General features: G+C 45.5%; 1 long non-coding RNA gene across 1 annotated transcript; it reads left to right on the top strand.

Annotated features, from left to right (window-relative positions):
• The first annotated feature begins 16 nt into the window (after positions 1-16).
• On the top strand, positions 17-4,235 carry LOC113480721. Its single transcript, XR_003398516.1, has 2 exons — positions 17-89; positions 2,657-4,235. It is a non-coding gene; the product is annotated as an uncharacterized LOC113480721 (long non-coding RNA).
• Positions 4,236-7,770: the final 3,535 nt, after the last annotated feature.

The raw sequence follows: 7,770 nt of genomic DNA, 5'->3' as shown, positions 1-7,770 counted from the left end.
CGGCAAAGGGCGCTGCCCGGGCCGGGCCGGCCTCCCCCCCTCGAAAATATCCCGGAGCGACTCCCGAGGCAGTGCCGCCGCCGAAGTCGGTGCGTGGCTTCGGGCAGGGGGAGGGTGGGACCCTCCTGCCAGGGGAGGCGGGTGTGTGCCCCGCCCGGACCCGCAGCCTGCCGAACGGGTACCCCCGGGAACGCGGGAAAGTGACCTGGGGCGCAGGGCAACGGGTTACAGGAGGGTGCTGTATGTGTACGGGAGCGTCAGAACATTCAGATGCCCTGGGCGATGTCTGCCGGAATAGCAAGAGCAACACCTCCGATGCCTCGAACAGCGAAGAGCAGGGTGCCACATGGTGCGGTTCCAGCATTACTCACCCTCAGGATCAGGCGCTTCCCCACCCAGTTACATATGACCAGGAAATTATAGGCTGTGCTGCTCCCCGCCTGGCTGAACGGCTGCCATATCATATGATACACACCAGAGCGGCGTGTCTGATGAAACAACAGAGCAACGCTTCAGTGTTTACTGAAACTCTAATGCTTTGTGGAATAGACGGGCTTGGCTGGGTCAGACTGTCATTTGGTATCATGAATGCATGCTCCCTCTTGCACATCTTGCCATTAATTAAAATTCTGGATAAAAATTAAATCCTAATCTTCCTTTGCACTTGCTCCTTTACTTCTAACAGACTCCGCAGCCAGCCCCTGTGTGGCTTAAACGTTACAATTCCTTATTCTTTCTTATTCTGTCCATCCCATCTGCAAGCAGACTTTAATTTTTCTTCACACTCAGTATTCACAAGATCTTTCTCCTATAGCCATCATATCAAGGGCTCTGCATCTCTCATCTTTATAACATTCACATCTCCAGGTCTGATGTACACCTCTCCTCCCTGCAGTACACGGCAAATGGAGCTACAAAGCTCATCTCTGCAGCACACTGTATTGTCTCGTTCCTGTCTTGACTTTATCCAATACTTCCTACGTAGCACTCTTTAAGGAACATGTTATAATGAAAGTCACCTGTACAAAACTGCTCATCCATCTTTTCCAGTATGTTTTTCCCTGTGTCCTCCACTAACAATGTGAGCTCTCACCAGCCCTGCCAGTCTCCTCACACTCATTCATTCCATCTCTCCAATACATACCTCTTTTGGCTCCACCTTTTGCAGCTGCACCTCTACCCCGATCAGCTCTCTGCAACTAAGGTAGTCTGATTTCCCACAGGTTTGTCTTTGACTCCAAGCACCAGTTAAAACCTTTCCTTCTAACCGGCTGGTTTTAAGAGATGCAGCCCACGCAAATTTTCCGGAGTCTGAAAAAATATGAACTCCTATTGCAATGTTCTTCTGAGCCCAAGAAAAGGCTCGTCTCTTTCTTTTCTCTAGGCTTTTGATTTTAATGAAATTAAGTATTTCTGAGCCAACTCCTCAACCATTCAATTTGCTTTGAGTTGACCAATGCATCAGAAATTATGTATGCATGACAGACATGTCATACATGCTCCCCCTGCCAAAATCATGTGATCACATAAACCTTTCTTTGCAAAAACATGGGCTGCTTCTCATTACACCCCTTCTACTTTGTTTTTCTTTCACCATTCCTCTGTGCTTGCCTTTTTGTATCTTCTACTCCTGAGGGCAGGGACTGGGCTCTCTTCTGTGCCTGGAAAGTGTTAAGTACCTTAAGGGCATTACAACAATTTAATTAGTTAATAAGTACTAACAATTTGCATTAGTATCATGCTTCCTGCCATGTCACATCAGACCACTTCTCCAGCCAGCCAAACATACCCTTCTTTCTCATGGTGCTCTGAATTAATTGTGCCCCAGTGAGGCCAGGGCCTCACGTGTTGTGGTGGTTGGACCCCCAACCCCAGTGTCATTTTGCAGAGTCTGTCCAAGGCTTGCTTGTTCTGAACAAATCCATCTCCCAGCCAAGCTCGGGCCTGAGCTCCTGCTGTATAAAGAGACACTCCTGGCTAATTGAGCTTGGTAATATATCTGATGGAGTGAGACTTGCCAAACTGTTCAGAGGAAGGGATGACGGCTCTGTTAATACTCCCAGTATAGCACTATTCTAGAATAGGCAAAATAGAAGGATGAAGCAGGACTCATCACTGACCCCAGTCTTCTTGTGCCTTACAGCATTGGGGGTTGAAACTTTCATCTGTTTCCTCTTCAAAATATAGCGTTTGCTTCTCTAAATATCATGCAGTAGCAAATTCCACAGTTTATCTTGGAACTTTCTGCTTCAAGAAGGGGTAATCTGTACTTGATAACATCAAGTGATCTTTTACATCCTGTATCAATCACGTTGAATTATAAGGAAAACTAGGAGTCTTCTGGAAGGGTTTGATGACTTTACTGTGGAGAGATTCAGGAATGTGAGACTTGGGTGAAGAATTTCAATTAAAAGGAAGTCAGGAAGACCTTTGAGACAAGGTGGACACCTGTATTACATTTTAAGAGATATCTTTTATTTGTATATCTTATATTCCATACCCCTGCACAAAGCCTCTTTGTCTTACAGTTCAGGAGAGAATCCTGCACTGAGAAACTGCAGATGGATGATTCGGCACAACAAATAAAATATTCAGAAGGGGGGAAATGGGCTACTCTTTAAACATTGTTCATTTATCTCTTGTTTGGTCTTGGTAGCATGACTGTCATCCTTCCGAGGAACAGGAAGGCAATTTCAGGCAGTGGAAGCAGTACGAAGAAAGAGATGGGACAAGACTGCGCCAGCATTTGGGCAGATTGTAGGGATGATGGAAAGCGCTGTAGAATCAGGCAGAGCTGGGTACTGGACTGCTCAGCATATGCAGCTGGAAGCCATGGTGAACATACTGGGAGGTGACACTGGGCCTGCTCCACTGCTCCTTCCACAGCAGCTGGCCCCCGCTGGACACAGTGCCCTCAACAGAAGTCACAAGGCAGCTGAAGACCTGAAAGAAAGTCTAGTGCACCCAATGCTTATGTTATACTGTCCCAGGGGTCATGTGAGATGAACAGCTGATAAATGATGGCATACCTGGAATAAGTTCTCTGTTTGCCACTCTAGGGCAATATATAAGAAGAAAATGTGGGTCTTACTACAGGCACACTTAAACCATATGAAGGAGACCTGTATTTTGAAATGACAGGTCCTCCTCCATGACTGGAGCATGACCTAGTTGCTGACTGAGCTATCTGTTGTTTATAGGCAATGATTCCTCACAAACAAATCAACTAAATGAACAAACAGGGTGATAAAGTAGAGTCAAGAACTGCATTGTCCTCCTCAGAGTCATAAAAACTCATCCCTTTTACAACTGCTGAGTGCTTTGCCAATATCATGCCAAGGTGAGAGCAGCGGGGGGAAGGGAAAGATAGTGAGAAGGAAAATAAATGGTCCAGGTAAACAGTGCTGCTGCTGCTGCAGCAGCTGTGGTTGTCATGGTGACTGGGGTGAAGAAGAGGAGGAGGAGAAGGGAGGCAGATTGATCGATAGTCCTGTGCTAGCTCATCTGGCTTCCATCCACGTGCTGCTACAGAGGGAGAGAAAATCAAAGAGCCACACGCAGGGCGGACAGGGCTCCGATTCGATACATGGCAGCAGCTTGATCAATAGCTTGTTGGAAGGTGGGTAATTGACTCCCCTTCCACCCAGGAGAAAGCAGTGCAGCGATAGAGATGTGTTCGTTAGCTACTGATTCTCAGCTCTACTTTATCACCCAGTTTGTTCATTTAGTTGATTTGTTTGTTTGCTTGCTTGAGATCCCCTCTTCAGTCCGATTTCTCCCTGTACCTGTCAAAGATGAGCGCACCAGCTGCTGGAGCAGAGCCAGGACTGCCCTCAAGTTTCTCAGTTGCTTTCCCTCTCCTCTCCTTTCTTTGGTCACAACTGGGTTTTTTATCTCACACTGGCAGAGGTTTTGATGCGGGAAGCTGAAAACAAGGACAACCTTTTCTTATGGGATTTCTAGAGCTTCCTTTTCTGGCTGGGTCCAGTGGAACTTAAGTATAGCTCATCTGAATGCAAGGAGCACAGTAGCTCCCCCAAAAATTCAATAGTTAAGTCTATTTTTGTACCTCACAAACCAAGTGAATTACAGGGAGAGATTTACAACTGTTATTTTTGTAAATCTGCTGTTCTCTAGAGGAGTTACCCACAGAGGGTGACCAGGTGATGCTATCAGAAAAGACAGAAAAGAAGAGGTAGCAGAGGAAAGGGCAGGAAATCAGGGCATGCTGAGAAGAGGAAAAAAAGAAAAAAAAAAAAAGAGGAAGATGCAGAAAAAGACATTTTTCTGAGGAAAGCACATACTTATGAAGCACTGAAATGGTGTAGGCTAATTCTCCATTTCTGTTTTATACCTGCTGGCACAGGGTACCAGTTTGACCTTCTGGCGGGCAGTGCTGCATTTTGTAAACAAGCCTGTATGACACAACCAAGTTCACCCTCATGCTGAATAAGCTTCTGCAGGCATTTTCTAACAAAACATAGTGGAATTTGGGTGGCAAAACCAGGACTTATGTTTTATATCTTCTATCAAAGCAAGCGGCAGAAATCTCCCTATCGCCTCCCTGGGGTGCTAAGATCCTAATTGACTTCAACAGGGACAAAACAATGCCACTCTGTGTGGTGCAACACCCATCAGCAAACTTTGAGCATAAAATGGTAAATCTAGATTCCGAGATGCTCTGGGAGGCGAGGACCATCTGTTTGCTCTATACTTGTCCATTGTCCAGCTTGCTGGAGTCCTGGTCCACAATGAGCATTTAGGCATATAGTAATAATAAGAGCAGTAGTGTCTATTGCTGGATAATTGATACTGCTTTGTGGAGCAACTAGCCCCCTAGGGTATGGCTTAGAAGAGGCAAACACACCAGAAGTATCACTTCCTTCAGTACCCTGGATTTTTCTTGGAGCTATCTCATCCAAATGCACTCCAGTTCAATTTTATTTAGCTTCTGAATTAAAAATGAAAACTCATTTGCTTGGAATTCTTCTTAAGTTAGTTGGCTGCAGTCCAGCTCTTGGGGCTTGTGCTTTTAGGGTCTGATCCAAATCCCAGAGAAGTCACTGAAAATCGCTCCACTGATTTTAATGAGTCAAACCACTGTGTGAGGAGTAAGCTATCATCTCTCAAGGCCTTTTTTTATTATTTCCTTTTCATGCTTTGAAGCACTAGCAGGTGTATCTCGCAGACACTGGATGTAAATCACAGTAGGAAGAGGGGACTGTGTGAGCACAACTGCTCCCTGTTGCATAACCTAGAAGATGCAGGTTATATCAGGCAATACTAACACGGTAGGGACTACAGCTTTTTCACGCCTCAGTATATCTGCCTCTGGAAATATTTACAAACCACCCAAAGATGCCTCTGTGCCCTGCAGAAAATTTTCTTTCAGTTCCTTTGTGAGTGGGAAGATAAGAGCCTCCTAACCTCTGGGCATAATTTATGGTAGAAATAAATAGCAGGATGATAGAACTGTTCTAAAGTAAATTATTGAAAATATTCACCTGCCAGTTCTCCAGAGAAAGCAGGCAGGTGGGCGAGCTGGAATCAAGTGAGACTAAAAGCCTTAGAGGAATAGAGAAGTTTCTTCTAGTCATAAAAGAACAAAAAGTGTTTGCAGCACCTGCAGGCTGCCTCCTCTCTAGAAGGAAGCCAGAAGGTTGGACAAAATATTAAACAGACAATGGAACAGCCTGTAGTCAAATTTGCACTCAGGAAAAATAAATAAAAGGACATATAATATTCAATGTTGCTATCAAGCTAAATGCCTGGACTACCTGCCAACAAGAAGCATATCTATTTGCTGAATCGTTATGCCTGACACAGATGGGGAAAGTAACAGGGTATGTGGATGACATGAGAAAGGCAGAATGGATCTCATACACATCACATCAGTGGGGCTCCAGAGAATCAGCTCAGTGAGTCTTGCTGCTTAATGTGCAAATTCAAGGGCCTGGCTACTGAAACGTAGTCTAAATTCTGAGAAGAATGAGGTAATCCAAATGATCTGTGAGCATATGTGCAAGGGGAATGATGTAATGCACAAACAGCCGATGTCTTTCTCATAAAGGACCTTCCTTAAGGGTCTCTGTGAGGCTGGAGGCTACATGGGAGCTGTGAAAGGGCATATCTCACCTGCTTCTGCACTAGTGCACTTTCACAGCTGTATCAGGGGCCTTGAAGACAGTGTCAAAATTCTGGTCACTTAGTAAAATGCCACTTTCTAGGAATTTGTGCAGGAGCCTTCCTGACAGGGAACTGACTCCTCCCCAAAGCAAGAGCAGCAGGGGTAAGTCAAACTCTGTCAGTGGTAAAGCACAGGATTATGATAACAAAAAAGGATGCTGCATCCTAAGAAGTGAGAAAAACAACTGCAGTCCCACACTAGATGAAAGATATCAGTGTTGCCGTTCTATGATGCATACCATAATGCTTACCCAAGGCCTTGAAACAAGGATCTTAAAGCAAATCTGGGAGTGTCTAGCACTGAGCTGTCTGACTGGCGGTCTGTGGGCTGGGATCAGGCCTTGACATTTTCCTTTGAATAACATCTTGGCAACAGAAGAGCTAAGGAAAGGTGATTAAGGAAGCCCTTGAAGGCCATTTGTTAGTGCATTCCTACAAACTCTAGCCACAGGCTCTGCAATTGCTTTTGTGTCCAGCTAGGAGGGGGAGGATAGACTGGGAGGTTGCTTCTGACTGTGCCTGCAGGTCATCACAGCATCCATAAGGCATGTGAAAGAAGACAATACTGCCTTTGCATCCTTCAGCACTGGAAAAACTGGATGCCTTGGTAACAACCTGACAAACTCTTCTAGGGAAAACACAAACTGTGCATAGGAAGATCATCCTCTTTCAGAAGACTAGCCAGTGGGCACGGGAGACTTGAGATCCTGGGCATTGTGAAGACCTGTTATAAGTGATAAAGATCAGGACAATTCTTGGGGGAGTGATTGCAGCTCTCAGATCCCTTTCAAATCTGCAAAGTGTGACAGTGGCTTAATTCCCGTTGCCTCAGCCCAAAGAATGACTCATGACCTGGAGCACTCAGCACATTCAGCTGAAAGTCTGTTCCTGTGCCTGAACAAGCAGCTGCCCTAAATTCTGGGTGTCCTACATTACACCCAAAATGTGCAGAGTGCCTGAAGTATCTGACTTGACCTTAGAACACCCTCAACCTGAGAAGCTGGGCCAACGCCCATCAGTAATGTAACTTGAATTCGAAGCTCTGGTGCTGCAGAGATGCATTGTTGTATGATTAATGAATGCCATTAAACCAGCCTCTGCAGCCAGCAGTGAAAACTCAAGAGAAATACCAGACAGTCAGCCACAGTCAAGGGGGCTGAATCAAAAAAAGAAATAAATGCTTGTGGTTTAAGAAAACTGACTTTCAGTCTCCTTTCGAGATTGCTCCATTCTAAATTGTTAATCCACATTGATCCACTTGAAGAAAGTTGGTAGGGCTCCCTCACGCCTGTGCAACTCCCCAGGCAGGAGAACAGTGTGAGTCCCAGCAAGAACAGGGCATGACAGAGGAGCCAGTCAACACTGGTGCTACCCTGACTCCTGTTCCTGGTGAGAAAGCAAAGCCCGGACATTTTGTTGATGCTACCTTAAGTTCTTCTCAGGTGTAACTGATCAAACAGAGATGTTGATGTGAAGAAGAGGAAGGTAGCACGCAGCCGGTAGTAACTTCAGCTGTGTTAGTACACCTGCTCCACTGCTGATAGAATCCTACACATGCAAGGATTTGCAATAAGTGAGTCAAGC

Source organism: Athene cunicularia (genome assembly GCF_003259725.1).
Source record: "Athene cunicularia isolate RWA chromosome 5 unlocalized genomic scaffold, athCun1 chr5_part1, whole genome shotgun sequence".
Taxonomy (NCBI): Eukaryota; Metazoa; Chordata; class Aves; order Strigiformes; family Strigidae; genus Athene; species Athene cunicularia.
The sequence above is the reverse complement of the archived record's forward strand: the minus strand, read 5'-3'. Positions and strand labels throughout refer to the sequence as shown.